At 38.5% G+C, this 13,896-nt stretch overlaps 1 long non-coding RNA gene across 1 annotated transcript in view; it reads right to left on the bottom strand.

Annotated features, from left to right (window-relative positions):
- The window catches only part of LOC127527196 (uncharacterized), a 54,552-nt gene that overhangs the window by 15,987 nt on the left and 24,669 nt on the right, over window positions 1-13,896 (bottom strand). The gene's annotated exons all lie outside the window — the stretch shown is intronic.

Raw genomic sequence — 13,896 nt, 5'->3', positions numbered from 1 at the left:
CTGTGGACCGTCCCATCTAAATAAATAAGTATCAGAGTGATGTAAGAGGTATAAACTGTTGTGCCGGGACACAGCCCAGCAAATGGCAGTCTACCAGGGAGAGAGCAAAGTCAGAGAGGTGGGTGATGTCTGTTGCTTTGTTCCTGGACAGAAGAGGCATCTCTAAGTGGATTCAGAAAACCAGCACATGTGATAAAACTCTGTAGTTGATCCCAAAGGACCTCTGCCACTAACCACAGTGCTGTCTTTCTCCTTTTTGCAGAACCTATCTTTCATACAATTTCCTTCTGTAATACTCATTGAACCTTTCCTCCATCTTGCTGTAAAAAATTGAAGAGAATATGAATACCCCTACAAGAATGCCACAGAGAAGACAAAAATATTACTGGTTTCTGGCCTTTACTGAAGGGTTGATAGCATTAGGAGCAGCAAAGTTGTTTGCATTTGTAATAAACTCTATTAATCCCGTAAAGCATCCATTGTCCTTAGACAATTGTAAAACTTTTTCATATTATATTTAAAATATTGCTTTATCTCATCACTCATTTAAGCAAATGGTGAACAAGCTTCTCTTCAAATGCTTAACTTTTCAGAGCCAATTGTTGTATCTTATTGAAAGAGACCCTCATCTCCAATATAAAAAACATTGTGAAACCCACTTTAGTTAATTCCGTCTATCCTGACAACATCAAGTACAATACAGTAACCACTCCTAGAAGGTGAGGTGGGGTCCAATCAATCATAGACCCACTCACAGGATTTAGAGTTGCCTGTTAACAAAACATGGCTGTCTTTGGAAGTGCAGAAGGAAAAGATGGACATCAGGAGAATGTACTTTGTGGTGTATTTTAGCATAACATAATGTTCTTCAGTCCACTTCATCAATTTAGGATCATAGAAGGCCGTACTGACCCCAGCAGCACTGGGCACATTGTCACCTCACACGTGCACCAACTTTTGTGCACGGATGTAAAAGCATTAATACCAAAGGATAATCACTAATTAAAAAAACAGTCCTAGTATTCTAAAGTTTTCTTTCATTGGGAACCTGATACTCTAACCAAACAAATCTTTTATGTCTTCATTTTTAGTTAATGTTACAACAACCCAGCCATCTTAAGCATCACTGTTCCTAGAATGTCATTAGATTGTTGCATGTATTTCAGAAGCTTTTCTGTAAGGAGGCATTCATATTGACCAGCATCTCACAAACAGTATAAATATAAATAAAATTAAATACAATAGAAACAGGCAATGAAAAAATTACCCCAAACACAGCAGTAGTAGTCATGTAAACTGTAAAGTTCTCCAGATTTCACTGTTGCCTACATAATCTCTGTCTACTGTCTACTTGCCTTTAAACACAGATAAAACAGAGATGTTAATTGTTGGAGAGAATGATGATGATGATAACAATTTTTTGTCATCATTTAACTCAGTTGGAATCCCCATTAATTTTACTGAATCAGCCCGCAATCTCGGAGTTATCTTTGACTCTAGCATGTCATTTAAAGCGCATATTACAAAGTTGTCCAAATCGTGTTTCTTACATCTTAAAAATGTTAGGAAATTAAGGCGTTTTGTAAATAAGCAGGATTCTGAGATATTAATTCATGCATTTATTTCTAGTAGAATTGACTACTGCAATGCGGTGTTCACTGGATGTTCAAACTGTTCTTTATACAGCCTCCAGTTAATCCAAAATGCGGCTGCAAGAATTATTACAAGAACAAGAAAATACGAACACATAACTCCAGTTCTTAAATCCTTACACTGGCTCTCGGTTAAGTTTAGGGCTGATTTCAAAATCCTCCTTTTAACATATAAAGCATTAAATGGCCAAGGTCCGGCTTACTTGACTGAACTTATCATGACTTACAAACCAGAGCGCACATTAAGATCTCAAGATGCCGGTCTGCTTATGATTGTGAGGATTAATAAAATAACAATAGGAGGTCGAGCTTTTAGTTACAGGGGCCCTAAACTGTGGAATGGTCTGCCTGCTACTATAAGTGATGCCCCTTCACTCTCAGGCTGAAGACTCACAACTTCAGTTTAGCACACCCTGACTAGAGCTGCTGATTAACTGTACAGACTGCATCTCTGTTGTTAGTCATTAGCACTAAAACATAAGTAACATGATAGTTAGAATTGGATACTAACCCTCACCTATTCCGTTTCTCTTCTCGGTACTCAAATGTGGCACTTGGTGCCACGGCCTTCCTGTCAGGTTGTTTTGCCTGCCTAAGGTAAAGTCATCCCTGATGCAGGATCGCAGGAATTGTGGGAAAGAGGGGTCCTTTCATCGGATTGGCTGTCCCAGCACTGTTTCAGCCTTGGAATGGCCAAATGGGGGAGGCCGGTTGATGGATGAGGTCTCCAGGACTCTAAATATATCCAAATCTTATTATGTGATATCATCTACTGTTAAATTCTGCTCCGTACTTCTAAAAGTTTTATTTTTATACTGTATTGAGGATTTGTTCTATTCTGTGTATTGTATTGTATTGTATTGACCCCCTTCTTTTGACACCCACTGCACACCCAACCTACCTGGAAAGGGGTCTATAATTGAACTGCCTTTCCTAAGGTTTCTTCCATTTTTTCCTACAAGGTATTTTTGGGAGTTTTTCCTTGTCTTCTTAGAGAGTCAAGGCTGGGGGGCTGTCAAGAGGCAGGGCCTGTTAAAGCCCATTGCGGCACTTCTTGTGTGATTTTGGGCTACACAAAAATAAATTGTATTGTATTGTATTGTGTCTAATTCCTGCTTCTTTCAGCCCACATTTGAAATGCTTTCTTTCAGACAGCATATCCTCACTAGGTGCTTTACACTGTAATCTTAATCCCAGTGTTGATTTTAAAATAACAAGATAAAGGACAAGATCATTCTAGTCGTAAAATGTGATGGAAACATATGTGGATGAGTCTGCTTGGAGAAACATGAACTGATAGGCCAAGGGGATAAGATAACTATGAGATGATATTAGGGGAGAGTCAGGACCAGTGTAATTGATGCATAAGAGTGAAATTTGAGAAGAATGTTAAAGATATGATCAATGAGAATGCAACAAAAGAAATATGTTTCCAGTCATTCCTGGAATATAAGGACTGATGGATCTGTGGAACGAAACTGTGATTTTAAATTGAGTTCAGGATAAGTTTTGCACAAACATTAAAAAGTTTTACTTTACACAGAGAACCACAGATACATGGGATAGGCTACCAAGTAGTGTGGTAGACTGTAGGACTTTAGGGACCTCCTATACTCGACTTGCTGCTGTTTTAGAAGAAGTAGAAATGACTGGTGAGTTTTGTTAGTCTGAATGGCCTGTTCTGCTTCAGATTGTTCTAATGCTTTAACTTTACAAAGTGACATAGAGTGAGAGTTGTAGTAAACAGGAGTCAGAGAGCTATATTAGTGTCGAGCAGAAGTTAACAGAGGTCTTTGAAATATTGAGAAAAGTCAGTGTCAGAGCACCACAGGTGAAGAGTCAGGAATGACAGGTCACCTGGAGAGCTACAACTCACAACTTTGTAAAGCTACTTTGGCAAGCTGAGCCTGTATGTACAGGGCCCCAAAGTCTGTATGAGGATCAGCCCATCAGTCTGAGGCTGAACACTAACTATTGAAGTACAACGTACCTGTGATTAAAGCTCTCTTCTGGTTTAAATTGCTACTGTGCCTTTTGGTCATTTGTATAGTTTGTCAATTATTATCAACTGATGCCGTTTGTCATTTACCTTATCCAGTTGTGCCTCCTGGCTGCTAGTCCAACCCATGGGAAACGGTACCAGAGGTTAAATAATAATGTATATTATGTTTGCAAAGCCTTGGAAACAAATTCTTACTTATGCACAGGTGGTTGAAATAAAGCCAAGAAACTTGGGCCAACTTATTTTGAAGTTCACAATTGCACTGGAGTTCATTAACTTTCAAGTGCAAGGCTTCTGAAGAATTCTCAACATTGATAGCAAACCGAGATGAAACAAACTGCAAAGTCTCCCTCACAGATCCCGGAAGCATGATTCAAATTCATAACGATTCAAGGCAGCCTGAGTTTCATATCTGGTGCAGTCCTGAGTTCTTTGATCTCTAATCTGTGCCACTTTTACACAATGTGTCCCCTTGGTGGACACAGCCATTTTTCAAAGTTGTTAAGAACAGGGAGGAACGTAGGGTTACATACAAGAGTGGAGGAAGATGCACATAGGTGGATTACATCCTTTGCAGAAGAGTCTATCTGAAGGAGATTGAAGACTGTAAAATGGTGGCAGGGGAAAGTGTAGTTAAGCAGCATAGGATGGTGGTCTGTAGCATGACGTTGGAGATCAAAAAGAGGAGGAGAGTGAGAGCAGAGCCAAGGATCAAATGGTGGGATTTGAAAAAGGTAGACTGCAAAGTTAAGTTTAGGGAGAAGGTGAGACAGGCACTGGGTGGTAGTGAAGGAGTACCAGACAGTTGGGAAACTACAGCAGATGTAATAAGGGTGACAGCAAGAAAGATGCTTGGCGTGACATCTGGACAGAGGAAAAGGAATCCTAGTGGTGGAATGGGAAGGTACAGGAGAGTATACAGAGGAAGAGGATGGCAAAGATGAAGTGGGATAGTCAGATAGATGCAGAAAGTAGACAGGAGTACAAGGAGATAAGTCGCAAGGTGAAGAGAAAGGTGGCGAAGGCTAAAGAAAAGGCATATGATGAGTTGTATGAGAGATTGGACATTAGGAATGGAGAAAAGGACCTGTACCAATTGGCTAGACAGAGGGACTGAGCTTGGAAAGATGTGCAGCAGGTTAGGGTAATCTATAATAATAAAAGGGCAAAGCCCTCACTGACTGACTGACTGACTCACTCACTCACTGACTGACTGACTCACTCATCACTAATTCTCCAACTTCCGTGTAGGTGGAAGGCTGAAATTTGGCAGGCTCATTCCTTACAGCTTACTTACAAAAGTTAGGCAGGTTTCATTCGAAATTATACGCGTAATGGTCATAACTGGAACATATTTTTTGTCCATACACTGTAATGGAGGAGGCGGAGTCACGTATCGCGTCATCACGCCTCCTACGTAATCACGTGAACTAAAAACAAGGAAGAGATTTACAGCACGAGTCAAACGCGGGAACGAAGGTAAATGACGTTAATTTTTGACTGTCTTTTAATACTGTGTAAGCATACATATTAACACATGTGCAATTAAACGTGTGCATTTACGGGGTGATTTCTCAGGCTTAAAAGCTCGCCTTTTACTAAAAAGGTAAATGCAAAACTATTTTTCAATCAGTTTAATGAAACGCTCCCGTTAAGGATTGCAATAACATATTCGCGAGATAAAAGAACGAAGTAGGGGGAAATGACGTAAGAGCCGCAAACAGCGAACAGCAAAAAATTAATTAAACAATTGAGAAGGGAGCGAGTGAAGCATTCAAGCATGTTCATAAGGGAAACAAAGCACGGTGTAAAACGTAAGTTTAAATTAAGTTTATAGAAACGCTCCCCCTGCGGATTGCAATAACATATTCGCGACATAAAAGTTTAATGAGAAGACACGAGGTATACACGAACCACACGCCGAGGCGCAACGTTAGGGGCAACAGTTTCAACCATTCTATGATCTGCTTCTCGCAACTGAAAGACGGCACATGGCGGATGTTAGCCGACTTGCTGACCGCAACATTAGGGGCTTCAACTCTGGCGCTGACGCCACATCTCAGTGCCAACACTTTCCAGACTCTACTTAAAAGACACGCCCTCCTCACTGGACAGTTAAAAAGACCAATCAAACTAACGATGACATCAAGTATTACCCAATCAAAAGTAGGAAAGGAGGCATCTTCATAAAATGCGTGTGGGATGATTTGCATGAGACGCTGCTTTAAAAAAAAATGATAAAAAAAATACGGGACAAATCCCGTCCAGTATTGATTCAAAACGGGACGCGCAATTTTCATTCTCAAATGCGGCACGATTCCGTATTTTAAAGGACGGGTGGCAACCCTACAGTGCCAGGTAACCACCCATACAATCAGATTGTGATTCAGACTAGGAATGCAATGAATGTAATTACCCCCGATCTACATACAAGGCGAAAGTCTTGCAACATTCAAAGATGATGGTTTGGGATAAGTACACCATACAACATAAAAGAGCTTATGAAGCCTTGAACCGAAAAAAGCAACATCTCAGAGATCGTAAAAAAAAAATAGGAGGTAATGTCGTTTTACTCGCTGTAGATTTTAGTCAAACATTACCAGTTATTCCACGAGGGAGACCAGCAGATGAACTCAACGCGTGTTTAAAATCCATGCTTCTCCCACGCTCGGTTATATGTCGCGTGTTCTCGGGTAGGTACACCCAAAAAAGGTATACATTTAAGCATGTAATGGACAAACAAAAAATGAGGTATACCCGAAGGCACTGCAGTAGTACTTAATCTAACTTTACTTCTTAAATGTTAATGTTTTACTGTTTAATAATTTATACGCTTCTTATATGTTGTTCAAATTCTTTTATCAAAATACCAGTGACAGCGCAATGCACGATAACATGGAGTGAATACACCATACGCATCTGCCCACGGCCGCCCTGGTGTGCGCAGATAGGAGTTGATTCTACAATAAAATAAAATAAACATAAAAAGAGTAATACAATCATCACCCATAAAGCGGATAGTAGACGTGACGTACTATATGTGTACCAGATTTCAAGTCAATAGGTGAAACGGTTTGCGAGCTACAGGTGATTTAAAATCCTGGACAGACACACAAATTGCCACGGTAGCAAATTACAGAAGAAGATTTTACTGTTTAATAATTTATATTTATATAAAATGTGCTTTTTATATATTACTTCATATTCTCATATGATAATGATGTTAATATTTATATTGATTTCTATGTTATTGAAACTGCATGTATGTGTGTATATGTATGTATATATATATATATATATATATATATATATATATATATATATATATATATATATATATATATATATACTAGCAAAATACCCACGCTTCCCAGCAGAGAAGTACTGTGTTAAAGAGGTTATGAAAAAAAAAGGAAACATTTTAAAATAACGTAACATGATTGTCAATGTAATTGTGTTGTCATTGTTATAAGTGTTGCTGTCTTTTATATATATATATATATATATATATATATATATATATATATTATATATATAATATACACACACACATAAACATTTATATACATATACATATATATACATATCTACATATACACATATCTACATATATATACACACATACATAAACACACACATAAGACTTATTGACTGAAACGGGCTTTCACGAAAACAGTTAGGGCTTTGCTACAGGATACACCCTCCACAAGTTAACCAAGTAAAAATAAAATATATATTTCTGTTTTATTTAAACCTTTTAAGTTCATATGCATAGCCCCATTTGGCTGTTTAATTTTTTTTTTTCTTTCTTCACTAATATATATATATATATATATATATATATATATCTATATATATGTGAATGTATGTATGTATATATCTATGTCTATATATATATATATGTAGATTTGTAAATTTGTATATGTATATATATGTTTATGTGGATGTGTATATACGTATGTATATGTAGATATGTGTATATGTACATATGTATATATATATGTTTATGTATATATATGTTTATGTGTGTGTGTGTGCATATTATATATATAAAAGACAGCAACACTCATAACAATGACAACACAATTACATTGACAATCATGTTACGTTATTTTTAAAATGTTTCCTTTTTTTTTCAAAACCTGTTTAACACATTACTTCTCCGCTGCGAAGCGCGGGTATTTTGCTAGTAAAGGATAAAGATGGAAATGTACGCACAAGCGAGGGGAGTGTGTTGAGCTGATGGAAAGAGTACTTTGAGAGGCTTATGAATGAAAAGAATGAGAGAGAGAAGAGGTTGGATGATGTGGAGATAGTGAATCAGGAAGTACAACAGATTAGCAAGGAGGAAGAATGGACAGCTATGAAGAGGATGAAGAATGGAAAAGCCATTGGTCCAGATGACATACCTGTAGAAGCATGGAGGTGTTTAGGAGAGATGGCAGTGGAGTTTTTAACCAGATTGTTTAATGGAATCTTGGAAAGTGAGAGGATGCCTGAGGAGTGGAGAAGAAGTGTACTGGTGCCGATATTTAAGAATAAGGGGGATGTGCAGGGCTCTAGTAACTACAGGGGGTAAAATTGATGAGCCACAGCATGAAGTTATGGGAAAGAGTAGTGGAAGCTCGGTTAAGAAGTGAAGTGATAATTAGTGTGCAGCAGTATGGTTTCTTGCCAAGAAAGAGCACCACAGATGCGATGTTTGCTCTGAGGATGTTGATGGAGAAGTGTAGAGAAGGCCAGAAGGAGTTGCATTGCATCTTTGTGGACCTGGAGAAAGCATATGAGAGGATGCCTCGAGAGGAGTTGTGGTATTGTATGAGGAGGTCGGGAGTGGCAGAGAAGAGTTGTACAGGATATGTACGAGGGAAGTGTGACAGTGGTGAGGTCTGCAGTAGGAGTGACAGAGGTGGGATTACATCAGGGATCAGCTTTGAGCCCTTTCTTATTTGCAATGGTGAAGGACAGGTTGACAGACAAGATTAGACAGGAGTCCCCGTGGACTATAATGTTTGCTGATGACATTGTGATCTGTAGTGATAGTATGGAGCTGGTTGAGGAGCCCCTGGAGAGGTGGAGATCTGCTCTAGAGAGGAGAGGAATGAAGGTCAGTAGGAACAAGACAGAATACATGTGTGAGAATGAGAGAGAGGTCAGTGGAATCATGAGGATAATGGGAGTAGAGTTGGTGAAGGTGGATGAGTTTAAATACTTAGGATCAACAGTACAGAGTAATGGGGATTGTGGAAGAGGGGTGAAGAAGAACCTGCAGGCAGGGTGGAATGGGTGGAGATGAGTGTCAGGAGTGATTTGTGACAGATGCGTATCAACAAGAGTGAAAGGGAAGGTCTACAGGACGGTAGTGAGACCAGCTATGTTATATGGGTTGGAGATGGTGGCACTGACCAGAAAGCAGGAGACAGAGGTGGAGGTAGCAGAGTTAAAGATGCTAAGATTTGCATTGGGTGTGACGAGGATGGATAGGGTTAGAAATGAGGACATTAGAGGGTCATCTCAAGTTGTACTTTTGGGAGACAAAGTCAGAGAGGCGATATTGCATTGGTTTGGACATGTGCAGCGGAGAGATGATGAGTATAATGAGAGAAGGGTGCCAAGGATAGAGCTGCCAGGCAAGAGGAAAAGAGAAAGGCCTTAGAGAAGGTTTATGGAAGTGGTGAGAGAGGACATGCAGGTGATGGGTGTAGCAGAACAAGATTCAGAGGACAGAAAGATATGGAAGCAGATGATCTGCTGTGGCAACCCCTAACGGGAGCAGCCGAAAGAAAAAGAAGATGTTTGCTGGGGCATAACTGCCATGTGTGTAGCTCGTGACATCATATGGGCCCCAACGTTCGGGGTGCCCTGGCGTTACATGGAAATTTAAAAGAAATCTTCATATAAATCAATAATAAATACAACGGCAAAAAAGATTTCCAAATATTACTTGAGTAACCCAGGTGTTGATTTGGACTCGTTTTGTGTGCTTTAAAATAAAACATAATTAAGTCGAACGCAGTCAGCACGAATTTGCTAGTAATGTTTATGAGCACATTTCTTATGCGGTTTCACAATCAGTCATTTCAGACAATAATTGTAGGTGACGGTAATGACATTTCAAAACTAAAGTGGTCAGGTAATCTGTGGTAGTCTGTCACAATGTGAGGTTCATTTGAATTAATTATTCTTCTAGTCAAAAGTAGTAAGTATAACTTTTATAATATGTTTGAAAGCATAGATAGAAATATGCGCCCAAGTTATTTCATTAGTATGGCATTTCTCAAATGTATACATATAGCTACCTGAAAAGTAAGGATTGATTCATAAAAATTACCTGAGGCATGGTTATAAGAAAATCACGTTTGTTTATTTGAAATTATCGTATGATCCAAAAAATTTCAGTTTTAGGGTGGCTGTGAATAAAGAACTCATGTCTTAGTTTAGTTCAAAAGTGATCTACAGTAATCCCTCGTCCATCGCGGGGGTTGCGTTCCAGAGCCACCCGCGAAATAAGAAAATCCGCGAAGTAGAAACCATATGTTTATATGGTTATTTTTATATTGTCATGCTTGGGTCACAGATTTGCGCAGAAACACAGGAGGTTGTAGAGAGACAGGACGTTATTCAAGCACTGCAAACAAACATTTGTCTCTTTTTTAAAAGTTTAAACTGTGCTCCATGACAAGACAGAGATGACAGTTCGTCTCACAATTAAAAGAATGCAAACATATTTTCCTCTTCAAAGGAGTGCGTGTCAGGAGCAGAGTCTGTCAGAAAGACAGAGGAAAGCAAACAAATCAATAGGGCTGTTTGGCTTTTAAGTATGTGAAGCACCGCGGCACAAAGCTGTTGAAGGCGGCAGCTCACACCCCCTCCGTCACGTGCAGAGATGGAGAGAGAGAGAGAGAGAGAGACAGAGGAAAACAAACAGTCAAAAATCAATAGGTGCCCTTTGAGCTTTTAAGTATTTGAAGCACCGCGGCACAAAGCTGTTGAAGGCGGCAGCTCACACCCCCTCCGTCAGGAGCAGCGAGAGAGATAGAGAGAGAGACAGAGGAAAACAAACAGTCAAAAATCAATAGGTGCCCTTTGAGCTTTTAAGTATGCGAAGCACCGTGCAGCATGTCCTTCAGGAAGCAGCTGCACATAGAAGGTAGCAACGTCCCTATTGTTTAGGTGTGCGAACAGCCCCCCTGCTCACACCCCCCTACGTCAGCGCAAGAGAGAGAGAGAGAGAAAGTAAGCCTGGTAGCTTCTCAGCCATCTGCTAATAGCGTCCCTTGTATGAAACCAACTGGGCAAACCAACTGAGGAAGCATGTACCAGAAATTAAAAGACCCATTGTCCGCAGAAACCCGCGAAGCAGCGAAAAATCCGCGATATATATTTAAATATGCTTACATATAAAATCCGCAATGGAGTGAAGCCGCGAAAGGCGAAGCGCGATATAGTGAGGGATATGTTATCAATATGTCTAACCTCAAAATAATTAATAACAGATGTAATCAGAAATTTATAAGCATTAATCAGGCGTTAATGTGACAACAAAATAAATGTCAACGTAATAGCAAAACATGTAATACAAGATAAGATACACAATTTTATTTCACAGCCGCCCTAAATCTGTAATTTTTTGGAGGATACATTAGAAGTGTCATTGGGTGACAGTTGGTTAAGACAGATTTGATTATTGTCCGAATTAATTCCAGACATGCAATATTTTCTCTTTCAATTCCTTGGCCATACTTGAGGTATTTTTTTAATCACTTGTTGTGCATCTACACTCGTGACCAAATGAGAAAAAGTTATTTTAATGCTTCCCTTCTAATTCTTGTGCTATATTTAGCTAACATAATATTCATACATATTCGCAATCCAAGCAAAATTGTTTTTCAACAAACAGGAAATTAATCTCCTATTAGGGATCGTTTTTAAAGTAGACGCTAAAAAGTAATTGTTTTACGATCGTTTAATTTGATCACGAGTATACATACATACATACACATGTATACAGTGGGGTGTGCTATAACGTACTTTTGAATTCGGGAGTTCACTTTTGGTATTTCTTTTTTTCCCTACAAATGGGCTATTACAAAGAATTTTCCTATCTTTCATCATGAAATGTGTATAGAAAAGTGGTGCTCAGAAAAGTAAGGAAAAAAGAGAAAAGCTTGGCTCTTTTATAAATAGAGTCAAGAAGAGCTAAACAACTATATGTTAAGAAAATAGTACAAGATTTTGCCAAATTAAAATCCTGAATTAGGAATATATATTAAAATTATTTGTTTTTGTTAATTTTTCTATAGTGTAATCCACCTTTAGTATGCAATACAGTTCCTTATGGATCATTTCTCTTTTTTGTATTGTATACAAATGACAAAATTATAACGATACTTCCTAAAGTTACATCATTGCCAGTGCTACTGCACTATTATGTATTTTTAATCAATTTCACTTCTTTTTCAAGTTTACAAAACATTTAACAACAGTAGTTCCTTTAACATACGTGTGCTGGTACTGCATACTAAAGGTGGGTTTTTTTATAACTTCAACATGTGATGAAAATAATTTTTTTGAGATGATTACTATCAGTATTAACAATATATAATTTCAAAATAAATGTTAAAAAGCATTGTAATACTTGTGAAAGTAGCAGTCTCAACACACGATAAAGGTTTGTAGCAGCCACCCGTATATTGTCCCTGGCTGCAAAAGGGTAAAGAAAACAAAGTTGTAGTGTTTTGGTTGATTTCCAGGACTGAACCGATAAGGTTTTGAAAGATGGCGGTTTTATACATAGACATACTGTATATAGATAGACACCGCATTCAGTGTGTTGCCCAGTCGACATGATACGTCAGCACGTATGCCATATTGCGAGTGGCAAAAGTGCCATTTAAACTAATACGGGTAAACGTGGAAACCAGGTTTTATGATGAAAAAACAATAACGTTTAAAACAGTATCATTTACATACAACCGATTTTGGCAAATTGTTGAAATGCAATTATATATTTCAATGTATACACTAATAATGACAATTATTAAGTTATTATCATTATTATTATTAATAATAAATAATTCCTCCCATATAAGTAACATTTCTCAGACTGCCTTCTTCCATCTCCAAAACCTTTCTAGACTTTGTCCTGTTCTTACACAACACAGTACTGAAGTATTGTTTAATGCCTGAGTCACCTCACGTATAGATTATTGTAATGCTATTCTATCTGGCATCCCACAAAAAACGTATCCATCGCTTACAGCTTCTTAAAAATTCTGCTGCCAGGATATTAACCTGCTGTTCTAAATCCACTGAACATATTACACCTCTTCTCTCTCAGCGTCACTGGCTCCCTGTTAACTACAGAATACAATACACAATACCGCTCTTAACATTTAAAGCTCTCCACAACCTCACTGATCTCCTCCAGACTTACACTCCTCTCGATCACTCAGATCCTCATCTGCAGCTCGACTTTCTGTACCGCACATCAAACTCTGTGCTATGGGAGCTCGAGCGTCTCTCCTTGTGCTCCTCCACTTGGGAATTCTCTTCCCTCTCATATCCGTCAGCTCGATTCAATAACACATTTTAAAACTGCCCTGAAAACGTATCTTTTCAAACTGGCATACCAATTGTGAATTTTGCACTATTACTGCCAGTTATCTTTGTTTGTCTTTCTTTTAACAGTGAAATGATACACTCAATGACAAAAACAAACAATTCTATTGTATACAAATTGGCTTTAATAATTTCTGAAAACATTTCACTCATTCCTCTCTCAATCTCTCTCTCTCATACACACACACACACGCACACACTAACAATGTGGTTACTTAAATATATACAGGATAGGATCTAAAATCCATGACACAGAACTGTCTTCCATAGCTTTTTCCATTTGTTGCCACTCTGTAATTTGAGAGTATTCAGTCTGGCAATATGGTGCAGCCTTAGTTTGTGGAAGACAGACACAACTAAAGACATGAGCATGAAATGATGGTTGTCAATTTCAAACTTTGTTTCCTCAATGTGCTCCTTGAGAAAAAACACATCATCTGAACCAATCTCAGCCCGAACAAACTGATTGATCAAAAATATACTGACAGCTTGCCCTAATGTCGACTGTCAGATAACACGCTCAGCGACTTTGACCACCTTGACTGGACCCTCAGAAGGAATCATCAGATCTTTTTTAATGTGAGCGAGTGGTAGCTTTGATCATTTGATGCCAGTACAGCA

This window comes from Erpetoichthys calabaricus, chromosome 3 (genome assembly GCF_900747795.2).
Source record: "Erpetoichthys calabaricus chromosome 3, fErpCal1.3, whole genome shotgun sequence".
Taxonomy (NCBI): domain Eukaryota; kingdom Metazoa; phylum Chordata; class Cladistia; order Polypteriformes; family Polypteridae; genus Erpetoichthys; species Erpetoichthys calabaricus.
The sequence above is the reverse complement of the archived record's forward strand: the minus strand, read 5'-3'. Positions and strand labels throughout refer to the sequence as shown.